The 18,542-nt window shown below is 37.3% G+C and overlaps 1 pseudogene; it reads right to left on the reverse strand.

Annotated features, from left to right (window-relative positions):
• Positions 1–532: 532 nt before the first annotated feature.
• LOC115924691 lies at positions 533–10,136 on the reverse strand (annotated as a pseudogene).
• Positions 10,137–18,542: the final 8,406 nt, after the last annotated feature.

The following is an 18,542-nucleotide window of genomic DNA, read 5'->3' on the forward strand; positions in this document are numbered from 1 at the left end:
GCTATTGGCATTGGTTCGGGTAGTTTTTTTTTCTTAAGTACTTGCGATCGTGTTAATCAAACTTCAACCTGGAACTCGACAGAAAGCCTAAATCCTCACCCCAAACCCAGTTTACACAGTTTACGAAGTCCTAACCGTGTACGAGTAAACAAAGGTGGGTGAACAAAAAAAATTCCTCGTTATTCTCAACTTTCTATATTTCATCAGAAACGCTAAACTTTCTTTTGTTCATTCGTTGGCAGATGTTGAATTTTCCGTTTATTCGATTACCGCCCCCGCCCCCCCCCCCCCCACATGCATTTGTTTTATGAGGCGTTACAACAATGTTTAGGGCGGTCTGCCAAAATCTTCCCTACAACATCAATTGACGGGTGGGGGAGGATATGCGTTTTTTTTAAATTTTTGACAGGGGTTTAAAAAAGAAAAGGGGGTGGGGGGGGGGGGGTCATCAATTTTGAGGTGAATTTTTCGCAGTTTTTGTTAAAGTCCCAAATTTGACCCGGTTCAATACACCGTAATTTATGGAAATAAATCAATCACTGAGAGACTAAGAATAAACAATGAATCATATTAATGAAATAGGTATTTCTGCTTTACACTTACGTTAAAATAATAATGTTGTTATTAAATTAATGCACGGAATAATTGTATAACCCAAACATTTACACAATATACATTTAAACTTCTTACATAATCTAATTGAAATATCTTATTTTTATTCATACTGTAAACTCTTTTTTGACATGAATGCATCAAACATTGAAAATTATGAAATTGTTTTTTCAATTCAAGGCGATTTTGTTTAAAGCTATTTTGTATTTTATTGAAACATATTTATACAGGATAAGCACATGATCAGCAAATCTGTTTTCAATCATGGCCAAGATTGAGGACATTAATGAAAATACTTAAAATAGAACAAAATAAAAACAGAAATATATAGATTAAAATTACAATGCGAAATCAAATTTACGATGACATATTGAAAATACATGTATAATGAAATTCAGATACATGGAGAGAACATACACAAACATACAAAGCATGTATCCGATGTACAATAAGGTAGCCCCGGCCAGCTATTGACTCGAGGCGAAGAAGAAGAAGAAGAAGAAGAAGAAGAAGAAGAAGAAGAAGAAGAAGAAGAAGAAGAAGAAGAAGATTAAGAAGAAGAAGAAGAAGAAGAAGAAGAAGAAGAAGAAGAAGAAAAAGAAGAAGAAGAAGAAGAAGAAAAAGAAGAAGAAGAAGAAGAATAAGGAGGAGGAGGAGGAGGAGGAGAAGAAGAAGAAGAAAAAGTAGTAGTAGAAGAAGAAGAAGAAGAAGAAGAAGAAGAAGAAGAAGAAGAAGAAGTGGAAGAAAAAGTAGTAGAAGAAGAAAAAGTAGTAGAAAAAGAAAAAGTAGTAGAAGAAGAAAAAGTAGTAGAAGAAGAAAAAGAAGAAGAAGGGGAAAGGGAAAAGGAAGAAGAAAAGTAGTAGAAGAAGAAATCGTTTTTTTTTTAAAAGAAGAAGATGATGAAGACTCATGCCACTTTTCCGTTAACCTTTCCTCTTGATAAATTATTTTTCTCTCTTGAAATACAAAATATGACAAACAAGGGCAGATCTGTGATTAAGAGCTCACGACTTGAAAATGAACGTGCGTCACTGACAGGGTTGCGACTTTTGCTAATAATATTTTAATCATAATTATTCTGGTAATTACTTTTTTCTCTTGATTAAAAGGATTGGGTATCTTTGTCTCAGATTCTAAACAAAATCATGGATTTAGTTCATGCTGCAATCATAATTATAAATAGTTAGGTCATTCAAGAATCCCATGACGTTCACAAGCCGATTGCCGTCTGATTATCAAGATATTTATGATTTGAATTCGAAATTTCAAAAACCATTTTCCCAACGGTTTTTATAACACTACAGTTTACTGGGGGAAATGGGTGTTGTAAAACCGGTCACTCAAAGATTTAGTTTTTTGAGGCACTTCATGATCGTTTTGAAGAGCAATTTTGTTAGGGCTTCAATATTACACCATACCACAGACGCTGCACACTAAGGGCCATGCATCCCAGATTAGCCATTGTTAAACAATGCATTTAAAGGTCGGGTGAAATCCTAATATAAGTTGATTCCTGTAGATGTGCAGGGCTGCATACAACTCATATCTTGTTATTCAAACATCTAAATATATTTCATAGATTTTTAAATATTTTAAAAACAAATTTCTCAGACCTGCTAAGCTCCACCCTAAAAAAATGCTCCAGATCTCATTCATCTTGTAAAACCATCTGTCAAATCATTAGTAAGCTAACAAGAGACAAAGGTAGGTAACTTTCCCCAGCTCAGCGTGTGTGTGTGTGTGTGTGTGTGTGTGTGTATTGGGTTTTTACAGACGTGTACCAATCAGATATGATTATTTACGTCTAGGGACCGACCTTTAAACGTCACCATCCGAAAGACGTGACTCAGCTTCGAACCTGCGTCCTCTGCTGAATGAGTTTGTAACTTCCACTGTTAGCTGGATTACAGGCGCACGCCACAACACCTAGTTGCTCTCTCACTCTTTTATACAATACCTTCACATTACCTTTCGTTTCCTGGTGATGCTACAGCACGTCTGACATACCAACTCCTATGTTGGTATTGTATGGTCTATTATAAACAGGTGGTCAGCTCTGGTGAAGCTACATATATCATATCACTGTCTCTTGGTAGCCCACTAATGATTGACAGATGATGTCACAAGATGAATGAGCGTAATGTCCCTAATGGGTGTCAGAGGGCAGAATCACTTCTAGAAGGTTAAGTTTTGTTTAGGACAAGGGGGGGGGGGGGGGGGGGTGGATAGGGACGTAAGGGGTTCTCCAAATGTGCCTCATGATTTTTACTCTTTGGATCGAGGGGATTTCTTTGATGTATTTTTTGTTGTGGGGGGGGGGGGCAACACGACCCACTCACTTAATGGGCTCACCCCTTGTACTGACGATTTAAAGTTGAGAGCTTTTGGAAGTGAAATACGCGCATTTAATAAGGCATTATCAGTTTTTAAACATCGCATAACAAAGTATGTATGTCACCACAGTATACAGAGCTAGGTTATGTTCTTCCATATTTCTGGGGAGGGGTGAGACATTATTCCCCTAAATAATTCTTACCCCGTGTATGTGTGCCCCTCCCCTCCCCCTCTTCCCCTGTCAATAGATAATCGCTTCTGAAAACATGAAATGAATAATACAAATATGTGTAATATTTTCTTTATAACCAATATGAATTTAAACATACGAGAAAACGTTAGCACATACTTTCCTCTGTTAACGTTTCACGTTGTTATCTCCCCCCCCCCTCCAAAAAAGAAAAGAAAAAAAAGGAATAAAGTAAGAAGAATGAACGAATGAAAGGTCATGAAACATGAAAATATAAGCAGGATGTCTAGCGCGCGGATAGATTTACTCTGTGGAATGGTCTTCAGAAAATTATTCGATAACGAAGCATTATGTCTTTGCAGACATGTCTCTATAGCCATTATATCGGTTGGGGAGGGGGGGGGGGGAATTTGCGAGATCTGCTATCGATTTCTTTGAGTGCAAATTGCATATAACGGGGAAAATAGAATATGTATTGTTAGCGAAAAATTATATATGGAGACGCATAAAAGCTAAAAGGAAAAAAGTGTCTTTTCCCTGGGCAGGCTTTATAACAGGTGCAAACGTGCAACAATTCGATGGAACGAACTAAAAGGGGACTACTGGAATATAAAGGAAAGAATACACTCACAAAAGTTATTGTTTGGGGATTTACGATTTGTTTTCTTCTTCCATTTCTTAAAGGTAATACAAAGTTTTGGGAATATTAGAAAATTGGGTGGATAGTGATTCTTTATATTTGGATGCCCATGTGGATGTTTTATGAGCACTAGAAAATTAAACCCCTGAAACACTTCTGCTTTTGAGTAAAATTGAATATAAAAATTTACCGGTGCTCCCGGTAAATTTTGATAAATTTCAAAGAGCACCTACGACCGTACAATGGTAGCTGTGACCATGAAAATAGAAAATAGATCATGTAGTTGAGATATATAGTTTCCAAATGGAAATAGCTCATCGGTAGATTTTAGTCAAGAAACATTATTTTATAGCTTTATTAAAAATTGACCTTGAGAGGGAGTTATACAACATAAAGAGTGTATTATTTACAATTTCATAACTGTAGACTCGATTTCAAACGCGACAACGATCACTGAATATTGAAGGACCGCATATGCTTCCAATATGTTCATTCGAACCAAATTCATGAACCCATACCAAAAAATTGTATTACCTTTAAACATGATTATTTTATTATGGATTTATCAGCAGACATGATATTTCTTTCGCAGACCAGTTTTACATTTATGAACTCGAATTTGCTTCGCAGACATATTTTCTGGTATGGTTTCATCAGAGATATAGGTTCAGTGTAACAATGTCAACTGATATAGGATGAGGATTAGCGTGAAAATTAGTTATAATGGGGGCGGCTTGCCCTCCCCTCCTCCCCCCCCCCAAAAAAAAAAAAAAACAAACAAAACAAAACAAAACAAAAAACAAAAAACAAAAAACAAAAAACGACGTTCCACATTTGGGTAACCTCTGTTTTTCGGGTGCGTCTAAAAGAAGGACATTAATAATTATATGCATTTTTGTGATGTCACGTTCCATATAATGAATATTTATTTTTTATTCACTGCGGGTGAACCCGCCTACCTCTAAAGGTCCGATGACATGGAATTGTAATAGGTGTTAGTTTGGATATGAAATACCCGAGAGGTAATAGGGAAATACAGCTATCTAAGGGTGTGTTTATTGATCAAATTTTTGCCTAGAATCAGGTTTCTCAAACGTCTTTCAAAAATATTTTGAAGGTGATAAACGCAAAGCCTTTTTTAAACGTCTTTAGATATGGGCATATCTAAAGACGCAAAAAAGTGTGTTTTGAATGTGGCATACAGCCAGAATCACGTTTCTGAGAGATGATAAACGCAAAGCTGTTTTGAACCCCACATACAAATCGGACCTTCCCAGGTTAATTTCCGGTTCGGAGGCTAGCGCGCCATGTGCTGCGTACAAACATGTGTGTGTAGTTGACCTCCGAGAAACTGTCTGCTTCCCGGGTCAAACAGCGCAAAGCAGCTGCGCAGAGACAAGGCATTTATTTTGAATCGTGAAGAGACGATAAACTCGACAACCCGCAAATCACTTTCGTATAGTGGGGTTCGATAGTGGGGTTCGATATGTACATATCTAGTGTCAAGACCCGATAAACGCACCCTATAAGATACACATTAGTTTTAAAAATAGCAAGTCAATTTTTTTTAAAATGATGGTTTCTAGCTGAGGTAATGAATATAGAGACGTTAAAGGTATAGACCAGTTCTGGTCATGAGATAGCATTGTGGAATCGATCAGAAAAGATTGATCACCTAGCATATATTGGTGTGTACTGCAAGGTTCTGGAATCATCTAAATGATAATAAATTTGGCCCAATCTTGGCAAAGTTACAAGCACTGTACACAGAAAGATGTATATGAGACTACCCTATATCTATCCGGTCCAGATAGATATAATAGTTTACCAAATATATCAATTAGTAGGCGGTTTCCGGGCAAATTCACATGATTGGTAGTACGAGCTTCCATTTCATTTCTTGAAATGGAGGCGTTTCCAAAACTGGTTTTTACCTTTAACTATAATTATGTCATTTTACACAGATTTCCTACCATTATAACCGCAAAGAGGTAGGCGGACACACCTGCAGGGTAGGGATAGTTGACCACCGTAAAACAGGTTATAATTCAAAGGCACCATCAATACGAAAACAAACTGACATCTTTGAATTGCCCTTGCTTATAAGGTTTTAATAAACGAACGCTGCCTACATGTATGTCTTAATACACTTCCATCTCCTCGGGCATATGTAGAATTAAGCAGGCAGATTTACCAGCAGGGAAGAGATATTTAACCACGTAAAACACGTAATTATCCTAGAAACCATCAATCAAAAGTAGCTGAATTAATATTTTTCAAACTAAGTTGTATCCTAGAGAGATTGATTTGCCCTTGCGTTTAAGGTATTTAATGTCAAAGCGCTTTTAAACTATAATGTCTTATTTCATTTCCTAACACTTTGGGCACACCCGAAAGCTTCAGTCTGTGATATCGACGGTTGTTCCGCTGAGATTACATCTGGCTCCTCTGACCGCCTCTATACATAGACTTAAGAACGTCGTATGGGGTGTTGTGTGGAAGGAATGATTCGGTTCGGCCGGACCGAGATACACGAGATATGCAACGATTTTTGTTCTCACTCTTTACCTCTTCACATATCCACTTTGGCTGTTTTTCTTTCGAATGTCCAATAGCTACAAGTACGAGTCAGCCCGGCTTGACCCAGTGATATTTGAATATCCATAAACTCAATATCAGACGAGTGCTCTGATTAGGCCTAACAAAAAAAGATGTTGTATTGCCCTTTGCGACCGACCCCAAAATCTTAAAATCTACGGTCGGCTTTAAAAAAAAAGGTGAGAAATATTAGCCCAAAGAGGGAGGGAAAAAAGAAGATTTCCGACCGACCGACCCATGTTTTGAACACCTAAAGGGCGATACAACATCTTTTTTTGTTGGCCTAATGGTGAGATTTATCTTTGATTTAACCTACAATTGCCACCTTCATGCGTTGTGTCAATCTGCACATAGATACGTACGTGCGCTCGGTAGACCTAACATAAATATTTATTACATCGGACATGACGTCACAAACAAGCATTTTTATGACCTCCTAAATGGGCCCAAAAAGAGACTACCCCCGTATGGGGGTTAATTCACTGACTCTTTACAAGTTACGGTCGATAACTTTTCAGATATAATAGGGATGTACTGCGAGTCTTTTATCTTTTCTTTGTTATGTTACGTACTATGTACATTACATGCAATATGGCAAAGTCCTACGTCCGTTTGCCTATTCTACACGTATCTTTTGACACGTTTCTCAAATTTGTCATTCATCCCCTGGTTGCTCTAATGCTTATACCCAGAAAATTATTCTTACGGCTGGTCAATTTGGGCTATATTTCATTTGCTGCTGCAGGTAACCGTTCCTTGTCTTTTGTTTATTCAGACCGCCCTTTTCCCCGCGGAGGAATCAAAAACTTGCCCGAATGTACCCTAAAAACAGATCGTCAACACATCTCCCAGTTCGCAGCCAATTTCCAGCGCGATCTCCGACCCAAAAGCATGATTACCAAAATTGTCTCGATTGGAACAAACACAATGCAAGCAGGATCGCCCACAAAGGTCGGCCATTTGTAAACGTGGTAAAGGAAACCACCGATAGGGGGTGTTTGCCAAGTTGATTAAGTTGATGGTGGTTGCTACGAGATTCCTCAAAGGTTGAGGTATCACAATCCACCATACCGTGACAAATTCGTGTGTCCCTTTGTTAAGAAAATGTCAACCCAAACACTCCATGCGTGATCCGAAAACGAGGGATTGATGTAAAGGGAATGATCTGTTATGAGTTTCTTTTCCCCTCGGAATGCAATTCCTCTTCTTTATTTTTCAAACAATTATTTTTATCATTATGGTTTCTCTCTTTTTATTTCTTCTTCTCCTTTTTTGTTTTGTTCCACTTGCTTCTCCAACTCTCATTTTATCGTTTTCTCTTTTTAACTCACACCTCTCTCTTCTCTCCTCTTGTCTTTCTCTCTCTCTCTCTCTCCTTTTGTCTTTCTCTCTCTCTCTCCTCTTGTCTTTCCCTCTCTCTCTCTCCTCTTGTCTTTCTCTCTCTCTCTCCTCTTGTCTCTCTCTCTCTCTCCTCTCTCCCTCTCTCTCTCTTTTCCCTTTCTCTCCCTCTCTCTCTCTCTCTCTCTCTCTCTCTCTCTCTCTCTCGCTCCCCTTCTCCCCTCTCCCACGATTTCTCGCTACCCATCTGTCTCCACGCCTCTCACCCCTCATCTCACCTCCCCCTCCCTTTCCTTTCTCTTTTTTCTCATTCTCTTTCCGTCATACGTCCTTTCCTGTCTCTCTCTCTTACGTCTTTCTATTTCTGTAATCATAATTCTGTTTTCTAAATTGGATAGACTTACGTGACGCCACTGTTGCACTCGACCACACAATATGCCCATTTCCTACCCTTTTGTTCTTGTATTTACCACATCGGTATATACATGTACATACAGACTATCAGAGTCAATTTTTTTTTTTGGAAGAATCGTGTATCGAATCATAAATGAATCGAAAAGGCAACGATTGATTACATCATTTACGATAATTATCACATTTCATACGGAGAATGAAATATCCGACTGTCACGCCAAACACATTAGGACGATACAATATTGCTCATAAATTGAATTGAAATATGCCCCTTTGTCAATAACCTATCTTCGTCGTTGGTGCGAATCTATTTGCACGAAGAGACTACGCTTATTAGATTCGAACAAAATACATCTCGTATTGGATCTGTCAATAGATATCATTTGTCTTTTCGCTTTTAATTGGAGACACGTATCTCACCTGGATCACCCATTCGCATCGCAAAAGACTGAAAAGGATGATGTTAAATCATGGATGTCTTACAATAATGAAGGAGGTCAATGGTATTTAAATTTCGCTAGGTATCGTTTAAAAATAATGCCCTTTATTAATGAATTAGAAGCACATTAAATGGAAGCTACTTTTAAGGATCGGCAAAGGTGTAACTTATCTTTCCAAGCGTAGGCGTGTACAATATTATTGTATTCAATCATTCCATTCAGGATACTATGCTCGGGTCATCGAACAGGTATTGTTCAAAACGATTTTGTAAGAAGAAGAGGAAACCAATTATTTAGAACTGTCTTTAATCAAACTCTGTTTCAGTGTCAAAAGAGAAAAAAGGAAATCCTAATCAAGTTTCATTTATCTCAACATAGGCCTACTACAGAATTGACATTTTGAGTTTTTCTTTTATTAAAACACGATCTATCCCAGAACCCTCTCCCTTCCTTTCCTCCTCTCTAACTCCTTGGAATTATCTCTCCTCCCCTAACCCCCCCCCCCTCTCCTCTACCCAATTCCCCTCCCCCCTCCCGCACATTTCTACCTGTGCGGATAGGGAATGCAGTCTGCAAGATTTTGGTACAGGTTTCTTTACAATGTCGAAACGACTTAACTTTCTTGACTTCGTTCCACCTCTACCTCGCTTTCCATTGAACTTCCCAGTTTTCTCATTTTCTCATGTAGGGGAAATTTATTTCTTACCAATGCCAAATTCTTTTCCCCCAATTCATCTTCTTTGAAAATGCGTTTTATTTCATCCATAGATAAACTTCGTTCTCTTCCCATGAAAATCAAATACTTTACCAGAAATTAAAAAGGGATTTATATATCGAAAGTGTATCGATTATACACAAAACATTATTTACTACTACGGAACACGTTCACATCTACCGTAGATCTGGCCCCATTTCACAAAAACTTGTCATCAGTGACAAATTACAATTTTTATTATTAGCTAGTTTGGTTATGAGCAGATTTGTAACTGTTTTTTGTTATTTGTCATTGAGAAAAGGGTTTGTGAAACAGGTCCCAGAAGATGCCTCCAAGAACCTGGAAAAATGCTGCATGTTAACCGCCATGACCGCTTTCACGATGAAAGGTAAATAATACTTCTACTACTGCTACTGATGCTGTTGCTGCTGCTGCTGCTGCTACTACTGCTACTACTACTACTACTACTACTACTACTACTACTACTACTACTACTACTACTACTACTCTTACTACTCTTACTACTCTTACTACTACTACTACTACTACTACTACTACTACTACTACTCCTACTACTACTAACACTACTACTACTACTCTTACTACTACTACTACTACTACTCTACTACTACTACTACTACTACTACTACTACTACTACTACTACTCCTACTACTACTAACACTACTACTACTACTACTACTACTACTACTACTACTAATACTACTAACTACTAATACTACTACTACTACTACTACTACTACTACTCTACTACTACTACTACTACTACTACTACTACTACTACTACTACTACTCTTACTACTACTACTACTACTACTACTACTACTACTACTAATACTAATACTACTAACTACTAATACTACTACTACTACTACTACTACTACTACTACTCTTACTACTACTACTACTACTACTCTTACTACTACTACTACTACAAAAATAGCCTCTTTGGCGATTTTTAAAAAAAAAGTGGGAAAGATACAGCAATGGAAGAGAAAACGAGAAAAGAAAGACACAAAACTGAAAAAGAAAAAAATAAAGAAAAGAGAGTAAGCGGGAAAAAGATATCAAATTAAACGAAAAAGCTACCCTGGGTAACGGGTCGGCCACGTATTTGGATGGGATGGAAACCCCTCCCCGCTGCAAACTATGGGGATATATACCTAGATAAATAAGTGGCCGATCGAGTTCGAATCGGCCGCGGTCTCCTTTTGTTTGGCAGCCTAAACAAAGATAAGGGGAAGAGAGAGAGAGAAAGAGAGAGAGAGTGCACGGCTCGCGAATGGCGCAAAAGGTGAAAGAAAGAAAAGGAAGTAAAGGAGACGAAGAGAGGAATAGAGAAAGAGATAGAGAAGAGAGAGAGAGAGAGAGAGAGAGAGAGAGAGAAAGAAAAACAAAGAAGAACATACATATTACATTGCAGGTGTGTTGGCACAACATTGTGCTTATGGAGACTCCGGACGAAAGGAGAGAGATAGAGAGCTGATTTTTAACGAAATGTATTGATGGGGGATGTGGGCGCGTCACGGACAACTCAAGATGCTGATGAAGTCCGACGCCAGGGCAAACGAAGCCTCGCGTGGTACGGGCGAAAGACGCGGATCATAGGTGTTACGTCATTGTATACAGTAATAGCGGTTCTCTCTTATTTCACTTTCTTCCGGGAGATATGCCGGTGAAAGATTTCAACATGTTCAAAAGAACATCTGTTCAGAAAAAAAAAATTGACATCAACACATTAAAATAAAGTTTTGAGAGTGGTCTTGGGTTGGTCTTAGAGGAAATATTTGTTTCCCCATAAGCCCAAGACATCACTGAGTTTAAAAAGGAGGACCCGTTTGAGAGTCCATTAGATTAGGAAGAAGCGATTAATAACTCAGCGTGGTTAAAATGCCACATACTCAACGAGAACCATCTGTTTAAGAAGGCAAGCACTGCATCGAACATTTACTTCATGAAGAGGATGTTTGAGAAAGTACATTAAAAGAAGGATACAATCTGAAGAGCATCGAGCGTCGAGGTGTGATTAAAAAACGTCTTTACCCGATCGCCGCTGGCTCGCACTTCATCTGCTGTGCCCTCCCTACGTAGGAACCGTCAGAAGACGACTTAGCTTGAATTTTCTTTGGCGGGAAATGACGGGAAATGGCGGGAAAGCACTCGGTGAAAATGGCGTAGGCAATGACATTGGACGTTGTGTTCAGATGAACGATTTGTTTGTGTTTGTCCGTTTTTCAAGTAAGATCAATGTGTGCTGAATGTGCAGGCGTGGCTGTCGGCTTTTTTTCTTCCCTGCACAGTGAGATTGATGTTGAAGTTTATGATGCAAAATACATACTAGCCTTAGGAGATTGTTCATACGTAAAAAGGAGAAGAGGTATCTACATAAAACGTTGGGGATGGATTATTTCTAATATAATCTAAGGCAAAACAATGACAAGATGGATAACAATAGAGAAACCGGTAACAGAGGATCACCAAACAGACTGTTTAAAAGAACGAAAAAAGAAGTGGAGGGGAAGGAAAAGGAGGATGAGGGGACAAGGAGCGGAGGGGGAGGAGGGAAGGAGAGAAGGAACAGAAAGGTTGGATGTGGGTGGAGGGAGGAGGAGGAAGTGGAAGAGAGTGGAATAAAGAGGAAGAATTGGAGAAAAGGAAGTAGGAGCGGAAGGAAGGGGGTTGTTCAAGAGAAGGTAGAGGGATGGGGAGAGAAGGGGTGGAGGGGGGAAGAAACAAAAGAGGAAATGAGAGAAACGATTGGGTAGGAGAATGAGAAAAGATGAAAGGCAAAGAAGAATAAAAATGAGGAGGAAGAGAAGGAGGATTATGAAGAGCAGAAGACGAAGAAAAATGACAAACTAATTAAACATTTATCTGCTTGAATTGTATGCAAAGCGTAAACATTTAGATACGATCTGGATTCTATCGCTCAATGAACCCGAAGATTTTACTATTAACATGCCTCGTGGAGAAAATTGATGTCTCGGACAAAGTTCGAAACTGGAATTTGATGTCAATTAATTGTAGTGAAAATTAAGAAACAAAAGAAACGATTCCGTACCTAGCGGCTGTTTTCATTTTATATACCTAAATGCTAAATCTTATTTAGAATACGATGTATAACCCGAGTGTGTTTTAAAGTGTAAAGTTATCACGTTCTGTAGGCATTCAATACAATTAATTGTGTTCACCATTTTTCAATTATACACTTATGTTTTTAATGTAGTCTGTACCTTGTTTCTCTTTGATTGCTATACTTGTTTCGTTTTGTTTTCTTCTTAATCGTTTGATTGAAATTTCTTAATTTTATAATGTTTTTATTGCCCATTGACTGTTTTTTTAAATTGATGTTGGAATTTGGAAATAAAATTAATGATTTGATTTGACTTGATTTGAATTGTATATGAGAAGAAAAGACTTAGTTTTGGTTGCATTATCAAGTTGAATAAAGAGGGCAGGGTCTTTCAGAAATAAGGAAAACGTCGTAAGTTAATTACTTTAGTTTCATTTCTGTTTGCAATTAATTGGAAGGGCGTCTTTTCGAAGCGGATAAACAAAAACACGCAAAGATTCTTGGCAGGGCTTATCTTCAAGTAGATCTTCGCGGAAACTGAATCAGTACACTTTTACATCTAAAAATAAACGTTTTTGAGGCCTATATAATATATTGAACGGGTTAGGGAGCTATAAATGAATGAGAAATACAAATTATTACGAAGAGATATAAATAAATCTGTTTTTCAGATCACTTCTATTTTTGCCTCTTTAAATGATGGATTAGTCTACATCGACTTAATTTGTATGTCTTCCATTTAATATATTCTTGCTGCGATTTCGACCTTTGAAACTAACTACTGCGCAACGTAGTTTCAGCATTTCTTATCTTACTAAACTTGACTTTTTAGTGGTCAGATCGGTTTCGCATTTAATATGTTTCACTTTTTTATAGCCCGATATATCAATTTATAAATTTCACGACCATTCTTTTTATATAGTTTTTTTATAAAGGCAGTTTACTATATTAGATTTGCTCATGCAGCCTTTCAATAAAGGCTTCAATACGTATCTTGAGAGGGATTTTCAATGTTCTAAAATTCTAATAAGATTACTTGCTCCTGAAAACTGCAGAAAGTATTTCGTAAACATATGGACTGTTTTGGGTTTATTATTTGTTTATAAAGCTCATTTGCTGGCTCCTTTCTTAAGAAGTTTTATTGTATCATCTGTGTTATAATAACACATCCTGATATACAAGAGAAAGAGTGATTCTTTTCTCTCCTTCTGTTACCGTGGATTCTCGATTTAAACTCCTAGAAGAATGTTCATCACACGAGAGGTTTATGTTATAACCTTATTCATGATTTGATGCTTCATATAATCTCGTCTGAACACACCCCATCTGCCCCGTATCGTCCTGTAGTGCCTGCCACTGTACCTGGATGGGGCTGTCATTGCAACTCCAGAGTGGAGTGTTGTTTGTCCACAGAAGACTTCGAAACTCACTCCATCTGCTCCATCCTTTTTCGAAAGGCAAGTCGGTTTAAAGGAAAAGAAAACGAGAGAGAGCATTAAAAGTGAAAACAGAGGGTAAAGCGGAGAATGCCAAACGAAAAAGCTTCAAGTCCATGTGCTTAACTTATTGACTTTGTGAAGGACATGCGAGCATCACATTGTTTAGACAAGCCGGTTACGATGGTTAGTGACTAACGAATGAAAGGCTACTGAGAGTAGACGTAAGGGGGAAATGCCATCAAACACAGTTTGTTGAGATTCATTTAAGAAAGCTCATGGAATAGATTAGTAAGTCTGATTTTTCCTTTTCCCCGAGGGGTCAACGATGTGTTTTGTTACTACAGCTAACCATTCATGATACAACTGATGGGCGGAATGTAAAAGGTACAAGATATACGGGTGTATCACGTATACAATCCCCGAAATGAGAAGGAGAATAGACGAATTAAAAAAATTGTGTAGGGGATGACCACATAGCACATTCATTTGTAAAAACAGAACGACTGAAAAGAACAGAGGAAGACAATGTCGGTAATATCTAAGAGATTACCAATCAGGCTTTGGGAATGACAAATAAAAAGATTTACTCTGTACACACACACAAATGTTTGGGACGGTAAAAATTAATTAAGATGCTAAAATGTTTATACGTCTATAGTAGCAGCAGCAGCAAAATCAGTAGGGGCAGTCGGAGGCATAGCCTATCTTATAATCTATGGTAGATATGAACGTCTTCCATAGGTCCCAACACTGATCCCTGAGGAACGCCCCACGTTGTCATCTTTCGTAATGAGCCATAGCCATCATAATTCACAAATTGAAATCTATCATAAAAATAATCTTTAAACCCCTGAAGTGGCAGTCCCCTTATTCGATAATGTTTTAGTTTACTAGCCAGTATTGTGTGGTCTATCGTATCAAAAGCTTTCTGAATCTATGGTAGATAGGAACGTGTTCTATAGATGTAATCATTCATAAATTAGTGCACTTGTGTGTTATACACAAGTGCACTAATTTATGAATGAATATACTATAATCGATATACTTTCTATATATATCTTCGCGTTTTCGTTGTTATCTGGTACATAATCTTTATCGTCGATTAGTTTTCGACGATTTCTTTAAATATGTTTAGGTTTTCTTTTCTTGTCTTTAGACACTGAACGAGAGTAAATTCAGTAAACTCATCTCAGTAAGGAAAAAGAAGTTCTTAAAATGTGAAGATGAAATAAATAAGGCTAGAAACGCACGTTTTATCACAAACTTGCATTTTTTTCTTCAAATACCATTAATCGTTTAGTTCCTCTTCGACAGCAAGTTGTTACATCTGTTGGGAATCAGTGGTACTGACAGTCATATTATGCTATTTTAGAGCCAATACGCCTTATCATGTTCTTTGAACATCGGGGATCGGGTCATTAGTGTTGGGAATGCTTAGATTTGTTTAAATCATCACTTCTGAAAAAGGATTAATATCCGCATGCAGAAGTCTTCGAGATTATGTTATAAGAGATTGGAGGTAATGGTTTTATTCATATTTTCAGAACAGAGTAAAATTGTGCTGGAACAAAACGTTAATACTACAAAACAGTTTTTCAAACACAGATTTCGATGCAAATTGACTTCTATACAATTAACTCAGTTCCCTGGGGATTTATCGTGCTTTGGAATTCTAACATATTGTCAAGACCCTTACTTGTTTGTTCATGTTGCTCATTTATTCAACCTATGATATTACTGAAGCAGCCTCGATAATACAAACTGATATCTATGATAATAATCAGGAGTATTTTATCTGGTTACCTTTCTCTGTTTATGTCAATAACATGTCTAATCAAAGATATTGATAAGGGTAAAGTCGTTTGAATTTGGGATTGCAGGTAGAAAGCAAAGGTGCGCATTTTGCGCATCAGAGACCAAAACGTTTGCACGTAAGGAGTAAAGGCTCGTTCAGATTTGAAGCGTCAAAACCGTAGCGGTATTTTTTTTGTTAGGATGGCGTTTTTTTAAATATATGGCGTGTAGTAGTGTTACATTTCTGTATCTTATAGCACAGAGCTCTTGTCTTTCATTAACCCCACAATGCAAAAGAAATTGCGGCAGCTTTTTGTGGCGGTTTGCCGCGCCTCATCTGAGCAAGCCTTAAGACTAAAATATATGTAAGCATTACATTGTATTAAGTAAAGGAATTCAATTAAAAAAGCTAACCATCTGGGAGAATATCTAATCAAAATGTAACTACAAGAAATGGAAGTACGTATGAGGTACATTAATTTTTTATAATTAATATTTAGAAGCAATTATAATCTAAAGATGTGTCATCAAGGTGACTAAACCTACGCAAGTCATGTAGTCACTGTATAAGATTAATCATCGTGATTGCAGACGTTTTGCTAGCTTGGTTCAATGATCATACCGAACGTGATTCTTTCTTATTTGAAGACGAGAGGGGGGGGGGGGGGGGGAAGAAAAACAAATTCATCCCCTTGTCGCTAAAACCCAACTATGTGACTGAACGTGACATGTTTTTTTTTTCTTCTGTTTTTGACAAAGCTGAGATTTTTGGCCAAGTAACTATAAGGCCATTAAAAAAAAAACATGTTTAGCATCTTGCCTTTTTGAAACTTAGGAAGGAGGAAGTCCTTTTATTTTCTTCGAAATAGCCGCTCAGTACATTTTTCCTGACGTCATCATCATCATCTACAACACCGTCATCGTCGTTATTGTTATTATAAGCAATATGATATTATTATTTCTAGTCATCATTATGATTATTGTTATTATAATCATTATTAGCATCATTGATATTATTGTTATCATTGCCATCATTATATTAACACCATAATTATCACCATCATAACGTACGCTGGAATTCGCTCATGCGTGACATAACATTTCATACTATTTTTTTAAATCTTAAACTCCAAGTTCTGAATCTTGCATATTTCGCATAATTTTTCTACACAATATATATTTATATAAAAACACTTTTTTTATAATTCCCTAAACGATAATTCTTTCAGTAGAAATTGGTTTATTCGATTGAGTGGAAGAAAGTTAATTGTATCGGGAATATGAGACTGTTGCATTTATATGCATTTGATATGTCATGAGACATTCAATTATAATATGTTTATTTAAATGTCATATATTGAATGCAAAGGGCAATCTAATGCGTATAAACAGTATATATATATTGGAGCATGTTTACAGGATGTTATGAAGATATTTGAAGAATTACATGGCCAAGCAGACGAGGGTGTGTCTGAAATGAGGTCGACTTGAAAGGATAGACGGGATTATGATTCTATTAAGAAGAAAAGGAAATTAAAAAGGGGGGAGGTAGTCATGATGTTATAGAAGCGAGGAAATTGTTTGACATAAAGACACTCAGCGAAATATATTAAAGGAGAAGAAATAACGAGAATTAGTACGAGAGAAGGGGAGAGAGAAGCGCGATGTAGGGAATGAAAGAGCAAAGAAATTGTTAGAGACAGGCAGAGAGGAAATGAGAATAATCAGGCTGAGCTGATCTATCATTGCAAATCCCTTTATGTTTCTGCATCTCGTATTCGCTTTGATGCCGAATTCAATTCCTACGACTTGAAAACGTAGTAAAATAACTTTCAACCTTTCCCTCTTCTCTCCATACCCCGTCGAGATGCCTTCCAAAGACCATTCCAACGTTTGTGAGGAGGAGACAATAACAAGTCAAGGCAGCCCCTTGCACCTTTGAAATTCCAAAGACTTCTCCGGAGCAAATAAAACTGTTCTCTGAGAGAGGTGTGATGAATATATAATAAAATGGGAAAAGACTTCGAGAACGATGAAAGCAGGGATACGTTTTTGACGTAGTATGGATTTCTTCTTCATTTCATCCCCATGTTTTCTATCTTTTCCCAGCAATTTTCCTCCCGGCGTAAGGATCAGGGAGTTGTACAAGCAAACGCTCTACTGCAAGCTCGGCAATCAATTATAGTTTAGCCCGCCTTTGGGCGGGTAGGCAGTGAATACGAAATTGCCGGACACTGCAATTTTTCATCTCGTCGCCGATTTATTATCGCTTCGGCAAAAACAAAGCAAAGCACACCCTCTCCTTCGCATTTAGAAATAAAAATCCTGACACGATTTCATAAACATAGATCTGTTATATGACCATGAGATTTCAAACACATAAGTCATCAAGTTATTAAATAGAATTTCAGTATTGATGACGCAATCTCCGTAATCGGTCCTTTAATATTGTTTACCTTCAAGATGCCTAACTAATATGACAACTTGTGTTTCCCGAAAACATGCCCCTTGGTTGGTGGCGATTGATTGCGAATCAGTTGAACTGCTTTGGTATATATATTTGTTCTTTTCAGACATAACCAGACATTTCATTACCAATAGTATGTTTAGAAAATATCAGCAAAGTAATAGTAATGAAGAACAATCACTATGAAACATGTTAAAACTAATAACAGTATGCAGTCTTTAAAAGATCTATTCGTGTTTTGTTTTTCTTTGAAAGAATGGAAAGGTTCATTCGGAGATAATGCGCTTAGTACTTCTTATCCCTGACTATAGAGCGACATTCATTTCGAATAGCCGCAAATCAATTTCTTTATTAATTAGCTTTTAATTTCACACTAATTTTAGTAGCAGCTTACGTTCACACTCCACTTATCAATAATCTAATGAAGATAATCATGCGCGGAAACCTAATCGAAATAATAAATATTGTA

The sequence above is a fragment of the Strongylocentrotus purpuratus genome, unplaced genomic scaffold (genome assembly GCF_000002235.5).
Source record: "Strongylocentrotus purpuratus isolate Spur 01 unplaced genomic scaffold, Spur_5.0 spur5_scaffold_16, whole genome shotgun sequence".
Classification (NCBI taxonomy): Eukaryota; Metazoa; Echinodermata; class Echinoidea; order Camarodonta; family Strongylocentrotidae; genus Strongylocentrotus; species Strongylocentrotus purpuratus.